Source organism: Notamacropus eugenii, chromosome 3, assembly GCF_028372415.1.
Source record: "Notamacropus eugenii isolate mMacEug1 chromosome 3, mMacEug1.pri_v2, whole genome shotgun sequence".
NCBI lineage: Eukaryota > Metazoa > Chordata > Mammalia > Diprotodontia > Macropodidae > Notamacropus > Notamacropus eugenii.
In genome coordinates, this window is record NC_092874.1 from 327,100,374 (window position 1) to 327,116,439 (window position 16,066).

A 16,066-nucleotide genomic window follows, 5' to 3' on the forward strand; every position below is an offset into this window, starting at 1 on the left:
TTGAAATGTGTGAGCTGTGTTGAACAAGATACATTGTGTCTTTTTCTGGATGAGGATAGCCTTGAGCCCTGGTGAGTCCCATACCAAGCATGCTCCAGTCATTTGTGCCTGTTAAAGAAGAACTATTTGCTCCTGAGCCCAGTTGTGACACCAGGGGCACTTGCCAAAAATTCTAGTGCAGCTCGTGTGGCACTGAGTCAATGCCCTGTAACTGTCTGACCATCCCATACTGCATGCTGCAAACTTCTCAAAATGGGGTTGGTCTTTTGCGGCCACTGAATCAATCCCAAATATATCCTGTCACCAAATCCAAAATAAATATGAGTGACAGGTGAAATAAAGGTATTCACTCAGTGAGACATATTACAGAGAGGAAGCCTGAGATAAAGACATCCTCTTCAGCACTCAAGAGAATCCATTGATTTGGGTGAAGAGGTTGCTATTTGAAAAGTAAGCCTTTTATGCTTTGATAGATTACATTATCCTGTGCTTAAGATTATGACTTTATCCTGGGGTGAGTTTAAGTGTGTGTGTGTGTGTGTGTGTGTGTGTGTGTGTGTATGTACTTTTTTCTAGAACTGGTAATAATATATAAGCCAGATCAAGCTCAACTGGTACTTTTTCTTTAAAAAAAATTTCTCTCTCTTTCATATACATGTATGCATAAATATGCATATATCCACAATATAAGTATCCTTTTCTTTCTTCCACTCTCTTTTTCTTTCTTCCTTTTTTCTCCCATCCTTTTCTTTCCTTCTTTTTCTCTTTCTTTCTTGTCCTTTTGCTTTTTTTGACCCTTCTCTTTCCCTGACAAGATAAATATGTGATTCAAAATCATTCTTCTCTCCTCTTTCCAAACTTCTTGGATTAAATAATATTCCTTTTGGTATCATTCTTCTATAAATTCTCCTTTTTATTGTCCTTATTTCTATCTACCTCTAGTCTATCTTAAATTCCATTTTTTTTTTCATTTATGGGCATACCCTCACTTGTTTCTTCTTTATTCTGCCTGTCCCTCTGAAAGATAGAGTTTCTGGAGAATCAATTTTGACCTCCTCTTTCTTTTCCACTTTTTTAAAATTTTGATGTTAATCACCTTTAACCCTGTGTAAATACCCTGGGGGCATTTTTCTGCTGTGTCTCACTCTTAAGGAATATCACTCATGAAGAAATTCGTATTATATAGTGGGAGTCATTCTTTATCCCAAGCTATCCAATGTATCCCACCCCTAGCCTTTACCATGATTACTTACCACTTCTCATATGAGGTTATGCTACTTCTAGTTCTATGTCCTCCCTAACATCCTGTGTACTGACCATGATTGGTAACTTTTCCATCTCATCCTGGGAAGGATCCAGTCCTTGGATTGTACAATATTGGTTACGGGAATGTAATCTCTGAGAGTTTCCATTTCCCCTAGGGGAAAATTTATATATAATCATTATATACACAAATACATATATTCATGTATGTGTACATACACACATATATGTGTGCACTTACAATGCCCTTGCCTCTTACCAGAGACATACAGTTCCCTCAATGCACGAGAATGTTCTTTAATGGCACTCAGTGCTTTCCCCTTCTAGGGCAAGATCCGTCTTTCATTTCCTCTCTCAAAGTCCTTCTCCTTCTTTACTTTTTTCTTATTCTTTCACAATTCTTACATTTATTTAGAAGCTAAAAAAAATTATTATTCATTTTCTTTGCACCTGGACTGAGTCAGGGAGCATCTTTATATCTCCTTCTTACTTCCTCTCTCCCTAGCAAGCAATTCCCAAATGTGTTCTTTCTCACCAAAGTTATTGATTCACTAACAGGGGAACAAGGGATTTAATCCATTCCAATTTTTAGATCATTTAAAATTATTAACCCATGAGGTCCTTTTTTGGATGATTCCTCTCTGTTCTTTCTTTTACCTATCATCCACTTGCTTTTTTGTTAATAGCCTATAAATATGAAGTAAGTTATTTCATTGCTTTTTTCTTGATAATTGTACTTATTTAGCTTTTTTGCAATTCCCTTATTTGTAATATTTGAAATTCCTGCTCATTTCTAGGTTTTGTAGGTTCTAGGATAGCCTTTTTTTTATTATTAAAGGAATGCTTCAAATGGCTTCCTTTTGTTGAAAGTCTATCTTTTTCTTTGCTGGATATGTTATTTTAGGTTACAACTTGAACTCCTTTGCTTTTTGGAATATCTGATTTCACTTTTTCCCCTAATTCCTCATGGCTATGGAATTATTCTAAATTATTTGAATTGATGTTTTATTATTAATGAAGGTCTTTTTCTTGGATGTTTGCAGAGTTTGTTATTTGGTAATAAACTTTTGAAATCTCATCACCATATGCCTTGGAGTTTCAAACATTGGATTTTTCTCCATGGTGGCAATCTAAAGATTCAATTAATCAATACTTCATTGTCTGTATTCAAAAGTAGTAGAAAAGTTTGAATTGTTTTCTGTGATATAGTATCCAGGTTACATTGTGTTCTTCTGGGACACCTATGATTTTTAAGTTGTCTCTGGGAGTCCCATTTTCAAGGTCAATTTCTTTTACTACTACAGACTTTACATATGCCATCAGAATCTTTTGTTTCTCTTCTAAAATATTTCTTCTACTTCCGTACTTCTTGTTCTCTAGACCTGTCATTTTCTTTTTTCAAAACTTCTGTTTCTTAACTTCTACAACCTACTGTTTCCTTTCATTGATTCAGACATGAGAATTCTGATTTCTGATCTAACTTCTCTCTTTTGAAACATTCTAGAATTCCTTGCCTCTTGTTAAATGATCTCTGGGAAATCCACAAAATGTTCTTTTTCACTATGAATGTGATGTATGAGAGTTTTATAGGTGGCACAAATTACTCATGACATGCTTTTCCATATTTGAATTTTTATTCATTTTATTTAAATTCATTTAAATTCATTCAATTTATTCATTAAGTCAATATGAGTCTCACTTTTGGTATATCTGCTTAGGAGCTAAGCTTATACCCACCCTACCTCTCTTGAAATTTGTGTGTGTGTGTGTGTGTGTGTGTGTGTGTGTGTGTGTGTCTTTTTCTTCTATAGCCTTGACCTTTTTCTCTGGCTTCCCTCCTCATTCTCAGCCTCTCATTCACCTGTGGCTGAAGAGCTTGTCAGCATTGGAAACTATGTAGGTTCAGCTGGCTCCCTGCTCAGAGCAAGCTCAGTGGGGATAGAACTGACTCAGGTTGGGCTTCTAGTCTGCTTTTCTGAAGTACAAAAAATCTTAGAAAAAGGGTTCTTAATCTGGCATTCATGAATTTGCATACACACATGTGCAAATTCATGAAGAGTATGTGGATGATAGATAGATAAATGAAAATAAATTGTATTTTAATGCAATTGGTTTCCTTTGTATTCCAAAGGTATTTTATTCATTTAGAAACATCATTCTGCTAAAGAAGCAGGTTTCACAGACTGCCAGAGGGATCCATAATACACACACACACACACACACACACACACACACACACACACACACACACACACACAAAAGAGTTAAAGATCCCGGTGGTAGCACTTCTTTCTACTTGATCTATGATATCATATTCTCCCTATCCCCACCTCCCTCTCCTCCAGTTACACTCCTTTTCCTCTGAATGAATGGGCAGGATCACAGTAATTCATTCTGCCTCTTGTGAAGCTATGGACATGAGGCAGAGGCAGCTAGGAGGTATAGCAGATCAGTGGAACTGGAGTCAAGAGGACTTGAGTTAAAATCTCACCTCAGACATTTATTAGCTTGAGTAAGTCATTTAATCTCTGTGTGTCTTCGTTTCCTCAAATATAAAATGGTGGTAGTGACAGCATCTATCTCACAAGGTTGTTGTGAGGACAGAATGAAATAATTTTCATCAAGTGTAATGCTCGGTGGATACAAGGCACTTAAAAATTTTGCCCCTTCCTTCTTTAAAAGGAGCAGGGTTCAGACTAATTGTCACAACAAAACTTGTCGGGAATCTTGGCGGCATATCACGAAACTCAAACCTTCAAGGTTGCTTGTGTTAATCACGCTTGGCATGAACCAGAGAGAGGAATGTTCTATAAGGGTTCTAAATATTTCAATTATCCGGTGCTATTTAATTTTTTGAGATTCCTATCTTCTCATCTTAAAGTTGATTAGCTTTTTAATTATTCTAGATTTGGTGTATATTTTATATCTTTTGAGACTATTAAATTGGATGAGTATGTGGAAAATACTACCTTGCCCATTACATGTCACATTTGTTATCTTTTAAAAAAAAAAAAGTCTAGCATTTATAGAAGCACTATGTTCTTGCTGTTCTTCAGTTATTTCAGTTGTATCCAACTTCTCATGACCACATTTTGAGATTTTCTTGACAAAGATACTGGAGTGATTTGCCATTTTCTCTCCAGATCATTTTACATGTGAGGAAACTAAGGCAAATATGGTGAAGTGATTTGCCCAGGGTCACACAGTTAGTGCAGTCAGATTTGAATTCAAGAAGCTGAATCTTCCTGACTTCAGACCCAAACACTTTATCTATCCACTGTGCTACCTAGTTGCCCATATATAGCACCTTATGTTTTTTGTAAAGCATTTTATTTAATAGTAATTAATAATAATCATAGCTAGTATTTACATAGCACTTTAAATTTATAAAATATTTTATATATGTTATCTCATTTGATCCACTCAACAACTCCGGGAGATGGGTACTATTGTTATGCCTATTTTACAGGTGAGAAAATAACTTTAAAATGGGCAAACATTCATTTTAATAGAAAAAAGGGCACTTCACCCAGGAGTATACTGGAGCCAGCTTGAACAAACCGGCCAAAACCAATTAATAAATTTTCAATGGGAGTATTTACACCTCAGAAATAAGAACAAATCAGGGTTTGATTCATTGTTTTCTTGATTGTCTAGACTTAAGGAAGTGTTAATGCAGATGAATCTTAAAAGTGTGTCCTGTGTAAATTTCTCACCCCCTTTACTTGTCATTTACCAGAGTACTTCTGACCCCTCCACCCCCCAATTTTTTTTAAAGGAGAAGCAGTGGGGAACAAGGAAAAGACCACTCAGTTTGGAGTTTGGAGGGCACGGGATCAAAATCATCTCCCCTAGTTATTACCAGTGAAACTGAACAAGTCACTTAACTTCGGGTCTCAGTTTCCTCATTAGTAACATGAGAGAGCTGGACTAAACAGAAGATTTTTAAGATTCTGAGGAGGTTGGACTAGACAAATTGCCTCTAAGGTCCTCTCTACCTTCTAATTCTATGATTCTTAAAATTAAGCACTAAAAAGTGGTTTGAATTTTTTCTCTTCTTTTAGCAAATCTCAGAAATCTCACTCTAAACCTTAGGGCTTAAGGGACATTACTGTTGCCTTGAATTTCCTTAACACTCATTCTGAGGATGTCCCTGACAGTCTAGTAAAAAGTCAGAAATACTTTTGCACCTCAGGAGATTACATTTTGACAGTGACTTGGAATGAAAACAGAGATATAAACAAGAGAGATCACAAATAGGAGAGTCTTCTCCATCAATCACAGACATTAAGGTTAATCGTATTTTTAAAACATTAAAATGAACTTATTAAAATGACAAAGCATTCCTGTTATACTGTAACACTAATTGAGGTGTAAACTCGATTTCAGTTCCTTTATCCTGTCACTTTAGCCTGTGAGCAACAGACTGGTTAGTTAATGACACTCCCTAATTCCATGATAAACAGTCCTTTTTGTATGATGACCTTTCCATTTATTTAATTCACAGGCAGTATTCAGCACAGAGAGTTATGACTGATTCAGTCACTTTTCGATAAATTGTCATATTTCCGAGTTACTTGCACACTCAGGAAAGCAAAAGCTTAATTATCTGTGATTTATACATCAGAGAACATTTAAAATAAATGGTGAGTAGATAGACATCAAACTATTTGTTTTCTTAAATTCATTAATGTCAAGCATCCTAATAACTTCACATATCACAGAACATTTTTTTAACCTGTTTCTATAAGTAGTGAAAATAATAATGGTGACAGCTAAAATAATACCAAAAATTAAGAACGCTGGATAGTTCATTAGAGTTAGATGGGAAGTTTTAAATTGGAGGCAGGTACATTACACAGCGCTTAGAGCCCTGGACCTGGAAGCAGGATATACCTGAATTCAAATCCTCACTCAGACACTTAGTATGTCTGTGACCTAGGCAAGACACTTACCAGCTTTCTGCCTCAGTTTCCTCATATGTAAAATGGGGATTTAACAGCACCTACCTTCCAAAATGTTTGTGAGGACAAAATGAGATATTTGTAAAGTGCCATAAGGATGCTAATGATGATACAAAGCTGAGACACCATCTATTCATGATGAGGAGACTGAGACCCAAAGCCTCAGTGACTTGCCAAAGGTCATATTCAGAATGAATAGAAGGTCTCCTGACTCCTCGTACAACATTCTTTTCATCATCAACGATAATGTCTTACATTTACACCATATTTTATACTTTGCAAAACCCTTTCACACAGATTAATAAAGTGGAAAGAGTCAGGGACTGGATTTAAAGTCAGGGAACTTCGATTTCAATTCCAGTTCTGACACTCCTATGTGACCTTGGGCAAGTCACTTCCAGGACCTCATCTACAAAATGAGAGGAATGAACTAACTGACCTCTAAGGTTCCTTCTAGTTATACATCTCTGATCCTATAATAATCTCATTTATTTATTTATTTTATTTAGAAGCCCAGCTTCATATTTCCCTTCTCTACTAAGAACATTTTCATAGAGAATAGTAAGGAGAAAGCTATCTTAGAAATCATCTAGTTAAAGTCTTTCATTCTTCAAATGAGGAAAGAAACCTAGAGAAAATATGCCTTGTCTAGTTGAATGGAAATTCCTCCAATAGAGTATAAGCTCCCTGAGGGTATGATGTGTTTTGTCCCCAGCACCTAATACAATTTCTGGAGCTGTTGTTGTCAGGGGTATGCCCAAGTGTGAGCATATACATCTGGGAAATCAGCAAGTCAATACAAATCAGGGCATGGGTTTTGGTTTTTGGCTTTTATCATAGATGGCTTAGACTTAAGAATGCAATGGAAAAAAATTTATTAACACAGATTAAACTTAAAAGTGTGTCCTGACATACATTTCATTCTCCCCCCTCAAAGAGTCAGTTGTTACCAGCATAACCCTGCACTCAGCACAGTGCCTGCTACATAGGAAGCACTTAAATACTAGCTGACTGACTCCTTGATTTAATAAATGCTAGCTGAGTTAAATTGAATTTTAACAATTGTGCAGTTAGATGACACCACAAAAATCTAACTTTTCTGAGTCCCCATCTCTTCTACTTTACCCTGCTTTATTTACTTGAGAAGGCTAGGGAGAAGCTCTCAACTTTTCTCCTTTTAACTTGCTTCAGTTGTGTTAGACCTTTAGAATAATTATATTCTATACTTTAACATTCTACACTCTAACATTCACTGTGAAATAGCTAAACAAATATATGGCAGGATTGTACAATACAAGTGGGGAAATACAAGTGCATTTGATGACACCTTAGGAAACAACATAAAGTAACGGAAAAACCAAAAATAGAAACCAGGACAGCAGCATTCCTGACTTCTCTCTATTAGTCAGCCCTCTTTTTCATGTTAAGTACAGTGGTTTCCAAACACTTCTGATCATCAATAAAAAAATTTTGAGCACTTCCCTCTTGCGTACACAAATTTGCTTATTTGTACTATACAACATATGTAACATATAATTACATATATGCACACGTGTGTGGTATATGATGCATGCATGTTATAATATAATGTGTGGTATACATGTATGCACATAGAACATATGTTTGAGATATGCTTATTTATAATAGATACATTATATATAGTTATAAAATGTATTAAGTACATATACTCACACATGTATATGATATACTGGTAATATATTAATTGTACTTGTAGGTGTATATATTTATGTCATAATTTCATAACCTATATAATACACCTATACATGTATATAATCTATCGATGTGTCATATTATGTATTACATACATATGTATAGCTCCTCCTCAGGAAAGGGGGAGATTAGGACCTTGCACAGCAGAGAAGAGCAGAACAGAGGAGGAATTCAAGGGAATAAGGGGAACACTGATGGGATGAGACTCATTTTTCCACCCTCTGATTGGTCAATAACATACTCTTGGAGTCACTTCCAGGATGAGGCCACAACTCCCTCTCCTCCCTAGGGATTCTAGCCCACACTCTGGAGAACATTGGTCTATTATGTCAGCAAAATACAATGAAGAATTTGACTATTGTAGACTGTGCTTCTAGGTGATTAAAGTCATACTGAAGTGATTTGGACTTCCCTGTTGTCTTTTTTTTTTTTTCTGAAATAACCAGAAAATTTTGTTATTTAAGCACAACCGTAGGAAATTCTCCAACATTAAGACTAGCATGTCACAATCTTGATTCATTCCTAAATCATTCTGATCTCATTTTGTGAAACTCCTATAGGATTTCTCCCCATTTGCTATACAAAGTATATATATACACACACACATATATGTATATGTATATGCACATATGTATATATATACACATATATATGTATATATACACAGACACACAGACACATATATGTGTGTGTATATATACACAGACACACAGACACATATATGTGTGTGTGTATATATATATACATATATATAATATCATCTAAGTGACCTTTAACATTTGCCCTTTGTCATTTACAGCAAAATTCGTTCAAGAATTGCATGTTGACTGTAATGAATTCCTTTCCTTTATATTGCAGTCAGTGTGCAAGAAATGAAAGCAGCAGTTATAAGTAATAACCTTCAGTATCAGACTAAACATTCTTCAGCTCTGGGGCTGCCTATAGAAAACAGATAATAAGAGAGAGAAGAATTTTGTGTTTGGTACTTGTGCACTGGCCTTTTATATAGACGATTATTTAAAGGATATTTGTCATTGAAGGAAGGAGAGTTAGAAAATTATGTAAGACCTCTTTTAGCTGAGCAGTCTGTTATTCCCAGCTGGCTTTCCCTGTGTTGTTTGCTTGCCTAAGGAAGCCTTGTGTGCTGGCCTATGCTGTGAGCTACCTGATAGGGCTGGGTAAAAATGACTTTGTGTCATGTCACTGCTAGTTACCTCCTTGACATCACCTTTTGAACCCTTCCTCAATCCCTCTGGAATGTCTGGATCAGAGGTATCAGGACCCTGAGATATGGACTGGTTGTATCTTTATTTTCCCAAGAAAACTGGTTGTAAAGCAAAACATTTAGAAAAGTGTGACATAGTCTGCAATGTGTCAACAGCTGTTGAGGCTAACTCTTCCACTGAATGGATCAATTCAGTTATTTTGTTATCCTGTATAATATAACTAGCTCTGCATCTCCAGAAGCAGACAATGGGTTATGATAACCTCCTTACCCATACCTGTGTCACTAGGTTATGGCTACTTAGATCCATCTGCTGAAATTGGTATGAAAACATTTTATTCTACCAGTAGCACTGTTCTACACAGACATTCTGACAACTATCCTTATAGATGGATAATTTAAGAAATTATTTTTGCTAGTGACTAATACAGATGACTCATTCTCTATATAAAGTGTGATCAACATAGTAGAACTATGTAGTTCAACATAGAGATGAAAGATTTTTCTTTTACATTTCTGAGAAGAGTGGCATTTCCTTTACATTTGAAGCTAGATAAGGAAAACTAAGCAAATTATGACAACTTTTCTCTTTTGAAGAGTAGGACTCCAGTGTAGTGGTCAGAAGGCCATCATTGGAATCAATAAGATGTGGGTTTACATCTTATCTCTGATACATACTGCAGTAGTATGCAGATTTCTTGGAATAAACAATATTTTTAATATGATTTTAATTCTTTTTTAGAGGGGAGAAGGCAAGGCAATTGGGGTTAAGTGACTTTCCCAAGGTCACACAGCTACTAAGTATCTGAGGTCACATTTGAACTCAGGTCCTCCCGACTCCAGGGCCAGTGCTCTATTCCCTGAGTCACCTAGCTGTCCCATGATTTCATTTTTAACAGTAATAATTGTGAGTGTATGTTCTGCTGACATTAAGCTGACTGAAAATGACTTAACTTGACCAGATGAAAACAGATTGGACTAATTTCCACATAGTTTGAAAGTCTCTATCAGCTGAGTGTTAAATTTCATTCCATGCAAGCATTTCTTTGCTCTCTTTTGTTGTGATTCTAATTCTGTAGTTGTTAAGAACAGATATTACTCCAAAGAAATGTACAAAAGTTGTAGCTTTTTGGAGCACACTTCAATGATTATTAGAAATATTTCAATGGTTACTGGTATAGGGAATTCTAGTGTTTCAAGTATGATTCAAACCTATAATAAAATAAGATCAGTCCTATAGAAGGGCAAAGGAAAGTTTTGTTGAGGGAAACAGCACCCACAACCAACAAACTATTTGTGCAAAACAGCCTATTTAAGCTTCAGAAATAAGTGAAGACCTTCAGAGGGATCTGGAAACTATAAAAGTTATTACTGATTCCTCTAACGTATGGTAAAGGAATATACTTCTTGAAATTCAACAAAACAGGAAGATTAGTAAAATAAACAAAAAAAGAAACCATTTGTTAATCATCGCTATGTAGTAAAGTAACTTGCCATGAGCAAGATAATACAAAGACAGGAGTATTGGAGAAAAGTCATTTTTACTGATAAAATTCACTTTTTCATTCAAATGTATCCCCAAACCATTGTTAGAATGTTATATGAGCCTGTTAAATCTGAGCATGTTCATCAGACTGTAAAATTTTTACCCTAAAAATGTTTTGGGGAATTTTTTACTTCCAGTAGGTCTGGAAGTCTTTTTCCCATTCAAGGAATGATGAACTCTGATAAATAGGGTGATGTATGAGAATTTGTTTTGGAATCACAGAATTCCCAAATGAAAATGAAATACCAAACATGGTCTTTTAGTATGCCATACATCTCAAAAGATTACAAAACATATGCACGAGATGAAAATAAACAAGTTTCACTGGTTTAGAGATACAACAAATCATTTTAGAAGCCTATTGACTGTAATCAAGGCTAGAGTTGGAGAAATGGATTTTTTGTCAAAAGTATACTCCTTAAAGTTTGATCCTTGAATAACATACATACGGATTCTATCACTAGAATCAAATTTAAAACCTTTACAATTTGGTGGGACCAACAACAGAGTTTATATGCCACCCCATAGCTTTCAATGCGTAAGGATTTATTGGGTACCTACTGTTGTCACGCACTTTTCTAGCCACTGGGAGTAAAAAGAGCAAATGAAATAGTCCCCTACCTATAAGGTGCTTAAAATATTTACATATTAAAATATAGACACTATAAATACATGTAATTTATATAATAACTAGAACCTTGGGGGATCAGGAAAAGTTTCCTATAAAAAGTAGGACTTGAGTTGAGCGCTGAAGGAAACTAGTGATTCTAATAGGCCTCAATGAGGAAGGAGTACATTCCAGAAATGGCAGTGGAGGGGCAGAAAGCAGCCACAGAAAAGTCACAGAGATTTTTCTGTGTCAGAAATTAAAAAAGATCAGTTTTCTGAACTGTATAATATATAGAGTCAACAAAAAGGTTGTTATCATCATGTTTACCCTCTTCTGAGTACTTTCCAACTTATTAATGTCCTCCTAAGAGGGTGGTTACAAGAGCTACACATAGTAATCTTTGTATGTAAGAGTGGGAAAGATAGGTTAGGGCCAGATTGTAAAGAACTTTAAAATATCAAACGGGGGGATTTATATTAGATCCTGGAGGTAATAGGGAGCCCCTGTAGTTTTTTGAGTAGGAGGATTACAGGGTCTGATGTTAACTTTTGAATATTCACTTAGGCCATTGTAAGGAGGCTATGGAAGTTGGAGTATACTGAGGCTTCATAGAATTGAAGAATATGGATTGGAAAAGAATTATAGTAACATTGTAGTCCAACCAAGACATGAATGAATTCTTACTCTAACATACCTGATAAGTGGTCGTTCAGTCTGGCTTAAGACATTCAAGGAGGGGAGCCCACCATCTCTCAAATTATGTGTCTCGAAGTAACCCATTCTACTTTTGAATAGCTCTAATTGTTGGGAGTGCTTCCTGACATCAAACCTAAATTTATGTCTTTGCAACTTCTACCTACTGTTCCTAGTTCTGTCCTCTGAGGTCAAACTGAACAAGCCTATAATCCCTCTTCCATAAAACAATCCTTAAAGACGACTATCACATTCTCATCAGTCTTCTTTTTCTCCAGGCTGAACAATTACTGGGCAGCTAGGGGATATAGCAGTTGGAGCGACGAGCCTGGAATCAGGAAGACTGACTCATCTTCCTGACTTCAAATCTGCTCTGAAACACTAACCGTGACCCTGGAAAAGTCTCTTAACCCTGTTTGCCTCAGTTTCCTCATCTGTCAAATGAGCTGGAGAAGGAAACAGCAAACCACTTCAGTATCTTTGCCAAGAAAACCCCAACTGGATCATGAAGAGTCATACATGACTCAACAACAAAAAAAGATCTGCTAGTTTAATAATCCTATCAAAAAAAGGAAATGAGATCAGTGTGGTATGATAAAGCCATGAAATCATGCTTTAAAATCATTCTTTTCTTTTCTAGATGTTTGACAACCTTCATTTTAATGATCTGTTTTTAAAAGTTCCCAAAAATTGAAGTCAAACTCAAAGCCCTTTAGTTTATACTGTTCTCTCACCATTTCTAAAAACTGGGACACTGATCTCCCTTCTGCAACCTTGTGGGACTTTTCATGGTTTCCATGATCTTTCAAATAGCATGACAGTGACTCAGCAACTGCATCAGCCAGTTCATGTGGGCCAAGTGACCTAGGTTCATTGAAGGTAGCTAGGTGCTCTTACTATCAATTTGATTATACAGTGGAAGTTTGGATTACAGTATACGCCATGGAATGCTGAGCCTAAGTCATAGCTACTTCCAAGGAAACTCTTATGCAATTAGGACTTTGGTGTTTTGAAACTGATGTACCAATTCTTATATTGGTCACTGAACAGGAAGAGCTGCTGTCTCAGTAAAACTTTTAAAAGGGAGTAATTCTGCCATCTTTTTCTCTTTCCCTCCTGTTGGCAGATTATGCCAAGACTATTTGGTACAATCCATGCGAGGGTAGAGGAGAGAGCTAGTGACCTTCTCTCCACTCTGGGAGAAATGGTGAACTAGGATCATATGACAGCAAAGGTACATGGACAAGTTTAGGTGAACTTGAGCCATGGGGTCCCCCTGGTTACCTCTTCTTTTTGTTGTTCTTTTGAATATAATTAAGTAGCAATACCTTAGGTGGACATATCCAGCTTTGGAAGACAACTTTGTGACTTTGAGTGGGTTGGGTCTTTGAGTCATAATTGACTGCCAGTAAGGAGATTTTGCATCAGAGAAAATGACTACCAGTGAGGGAAGGAGCTCTGTTCATGGCCTCTCTTGATAGAAGTCATGGACCTGGAGGGAGTTAGACAGTGCAGAGCCAAGGAGAATTATGAAATGCCTTTTTAGAAGTCTCTCAAATGATTTATATTTCAATGACCTTAAAGTTCAACCTCCAAGGACAGTATGAAAACAGTTATATTACTACATCCTGTTTTATGTTTCTGAAAATGCATGCTTGTGAACTTTATTTTTTTGCCTTTAGCTTCTTTTGTGGGGAGAAAATAAAACAAAACATGGTCTAGAATGTATATTGCTTACTTTTCCACTCATTCTGTCCTTTGGGGAAACCCTGGACTTGAGCCAAATATAAGTTTTAAGGAATTTTCCCCTGGTCATGATGATGGAAAAGTGAAAAGCTAAAGAGTAGAAAACAAGAGCCTGACCTTTATATTAGGAAGTCTTGCTCCCTCAGAACTGAACCCAGTCTCTCTAAATACAGCTCTGTCTTCCCTCTGTTTTCAGTTATTATCATCAGATCTTTCCCAAGTAAAGGTCCCCCTGCATTAATCTTTTTTTTCACTATAGATTGAAACTTTGGCTTGTCTTTAGTTTCTTTTGCTTGAGCATTCCTGATGCTATTTTTGCAGAATAGTGCCATGATCTTATATTAACTTTTCTGATATCTGGTCTTGCTTCCATTTTCTGTACATATCTTCTTAAAATCTAAGTTGCCATTGTAGAGAAAAGCAATCTCAAAAGATTTTTGAACTCTGGTCAATGCAATTGTAAGGCACAAATCCAGAGGACTGAAGATAAAATCCTCTGCTCACCTCCTGTCAGAGAGGTAGTGAACTTAAAATTCAGAGAAACACATACATTTTCAAGTACAGTCATTATTGGCATTTGTTTTGGCAGATTATACAAGCTTATGATAAGTTATATTTTTCATATTTTTTCCTTGGGTCAATCAAAGGGCAGTGGTGGGTGGGACAAATAAATAAGTACAATTTTAAAATAAATGAAATAAAATCTAAATTTCTTGGTGGGTTGCCAATATGTCTACATCAGTCTCTTCAGATAAATTCCAATTTTCCTCTTCCTTCAAATGATTTCTCTTTGCGTCTTTGGAGTTTCACTCTTAAACATCTCTTTCCAGAATTGATTTCATCTGTAGTATTTTAGTCCATGACATAATAATGCTCATCTTTCCTCTGAACCCTTTGAAAACTGCTTTTCCAAAACCTAAGATGTATGTCAGATAATGTTCAGATTTCTTCTAGCTTTATATTACATTCTCTTGAAAGCAGTATATTCTTCCTTACAGGGTTTTCACCAGAGTATTCATTCTCTCCTGTTAGTAAGAACCAGATTCAGGAAAAAAAAAAATCTGCTTAAGTCTGAGACACAACTTCAGAGGGAGTGTAATAATTTAGGAGCTAAAGGCCTAGATTGTGAGCTCTCCCATGAATTCGTGAGCTCCCCGAGAACAGGGACTTTTTGTTTATTTTATTTCCTTTCTTTGCATCTCTAGCACATCATAGCATACAGTTTGGGGAGGGATCTAGAATTTATTAAGTACCCACTATGTTCTAAATATATTTTACAAATATATTTCATTTGATATTTATTTGATGAAAAAACAACTCTATGAGGCAGGTGCTGCTTTTATTCCCATTTTACAGCTGGGGAAACAAAAGCAAACAGTGGTTAAGTGACTTGCCCAGAGTCATATAACTAGTAAGTATCTGAGGACAGATTTGGACTCAGGTCTTCCTGACTCTGGGACTAGTGCTCTGTCTGCTGCCCGACCTGGCTGCTACTAGACAATAACTGCTAACTGTGGAAAATGGAGGATTGTGGTTAGAAATATTGTGGAGGTACAATCACCAAGATTTCTGATTGGATATATAAAGTTAGAATGGATGAGGAATCAAGGATCACACAAATTTACCAAGCTCATTGGAAAAAATCCTAGTTTGATGTTAGGAGAGGAATGTGACTTTAGAGAGAAATGAAAAGTCTTGATGTACTTTCTATGTCTCTTCTTACTTCCTGTCCTAGAATTCATCAGTTTTTACAGTTAAGAAAGTAATAGAGAAGTCATCAGCAATATTGTTTCCAAGTCAATATTTTACTCCTCTATGAGAGTCCCATTAATACTGACAAAGTATTCCTAAGAAAATAGGGAAGCCCTCAGAAGACATTGTCAAGGACACAGCTGTCTCTGACCTTGTGAAATAATTATCAGCAAGCTTTTTAATGTCTTCTTCTGCTCCTAAAACCTTAGGCAGCTTATAGCAGATTACAGTGCGTAAGAGTTTCTCGTCGACACACTCAAAACAGGAGAATACAAATATAGATTTATGCCTTGATCTCCAGATCAAGGAGATCAGAAAGAGATCTCATCTCTCTTGCTCCACCTCCCAGTAACACACGTAGCTCCTTAATCACAGAAGAAGGGCAGCTTAAGAACAGTAGTATGGAAGACTGGACTTTCCCTGCTTTTCTATACCACCATAGTAAGAGATAAGTCCTGTGCTCACCTAGGTCTGTTATAAACAATGGCTGCCTTCCCATGCCTTCAATTCAACTGCTCTGTCTCCTTGATCATGAT

The 16,066-nt window shown here is 36.2% G+C and overlaps 1 protein-coding gene across 1 annotated transcript in view; it reads left to right on the forward strand.

The window, feature by feature from the left end:
• Positions 1 to 246: 246 nt before the first annotated feature.
• The window catches only part of FAM240C (family with sequence similarity 240 member C), a 48,524-nt gene continuing 32,704 nt past the window's right edge, over positions 247 to 16,066 (forward strand). The window contains exon 1 of the mRNA XM_072596869.1: positions 247 to 450. The gene's annotated coding sequence lies outside the window, so the exon portion shown is untranslated. The remainder of the gene's footprint in view (positions 451 to 16,066) is intronic.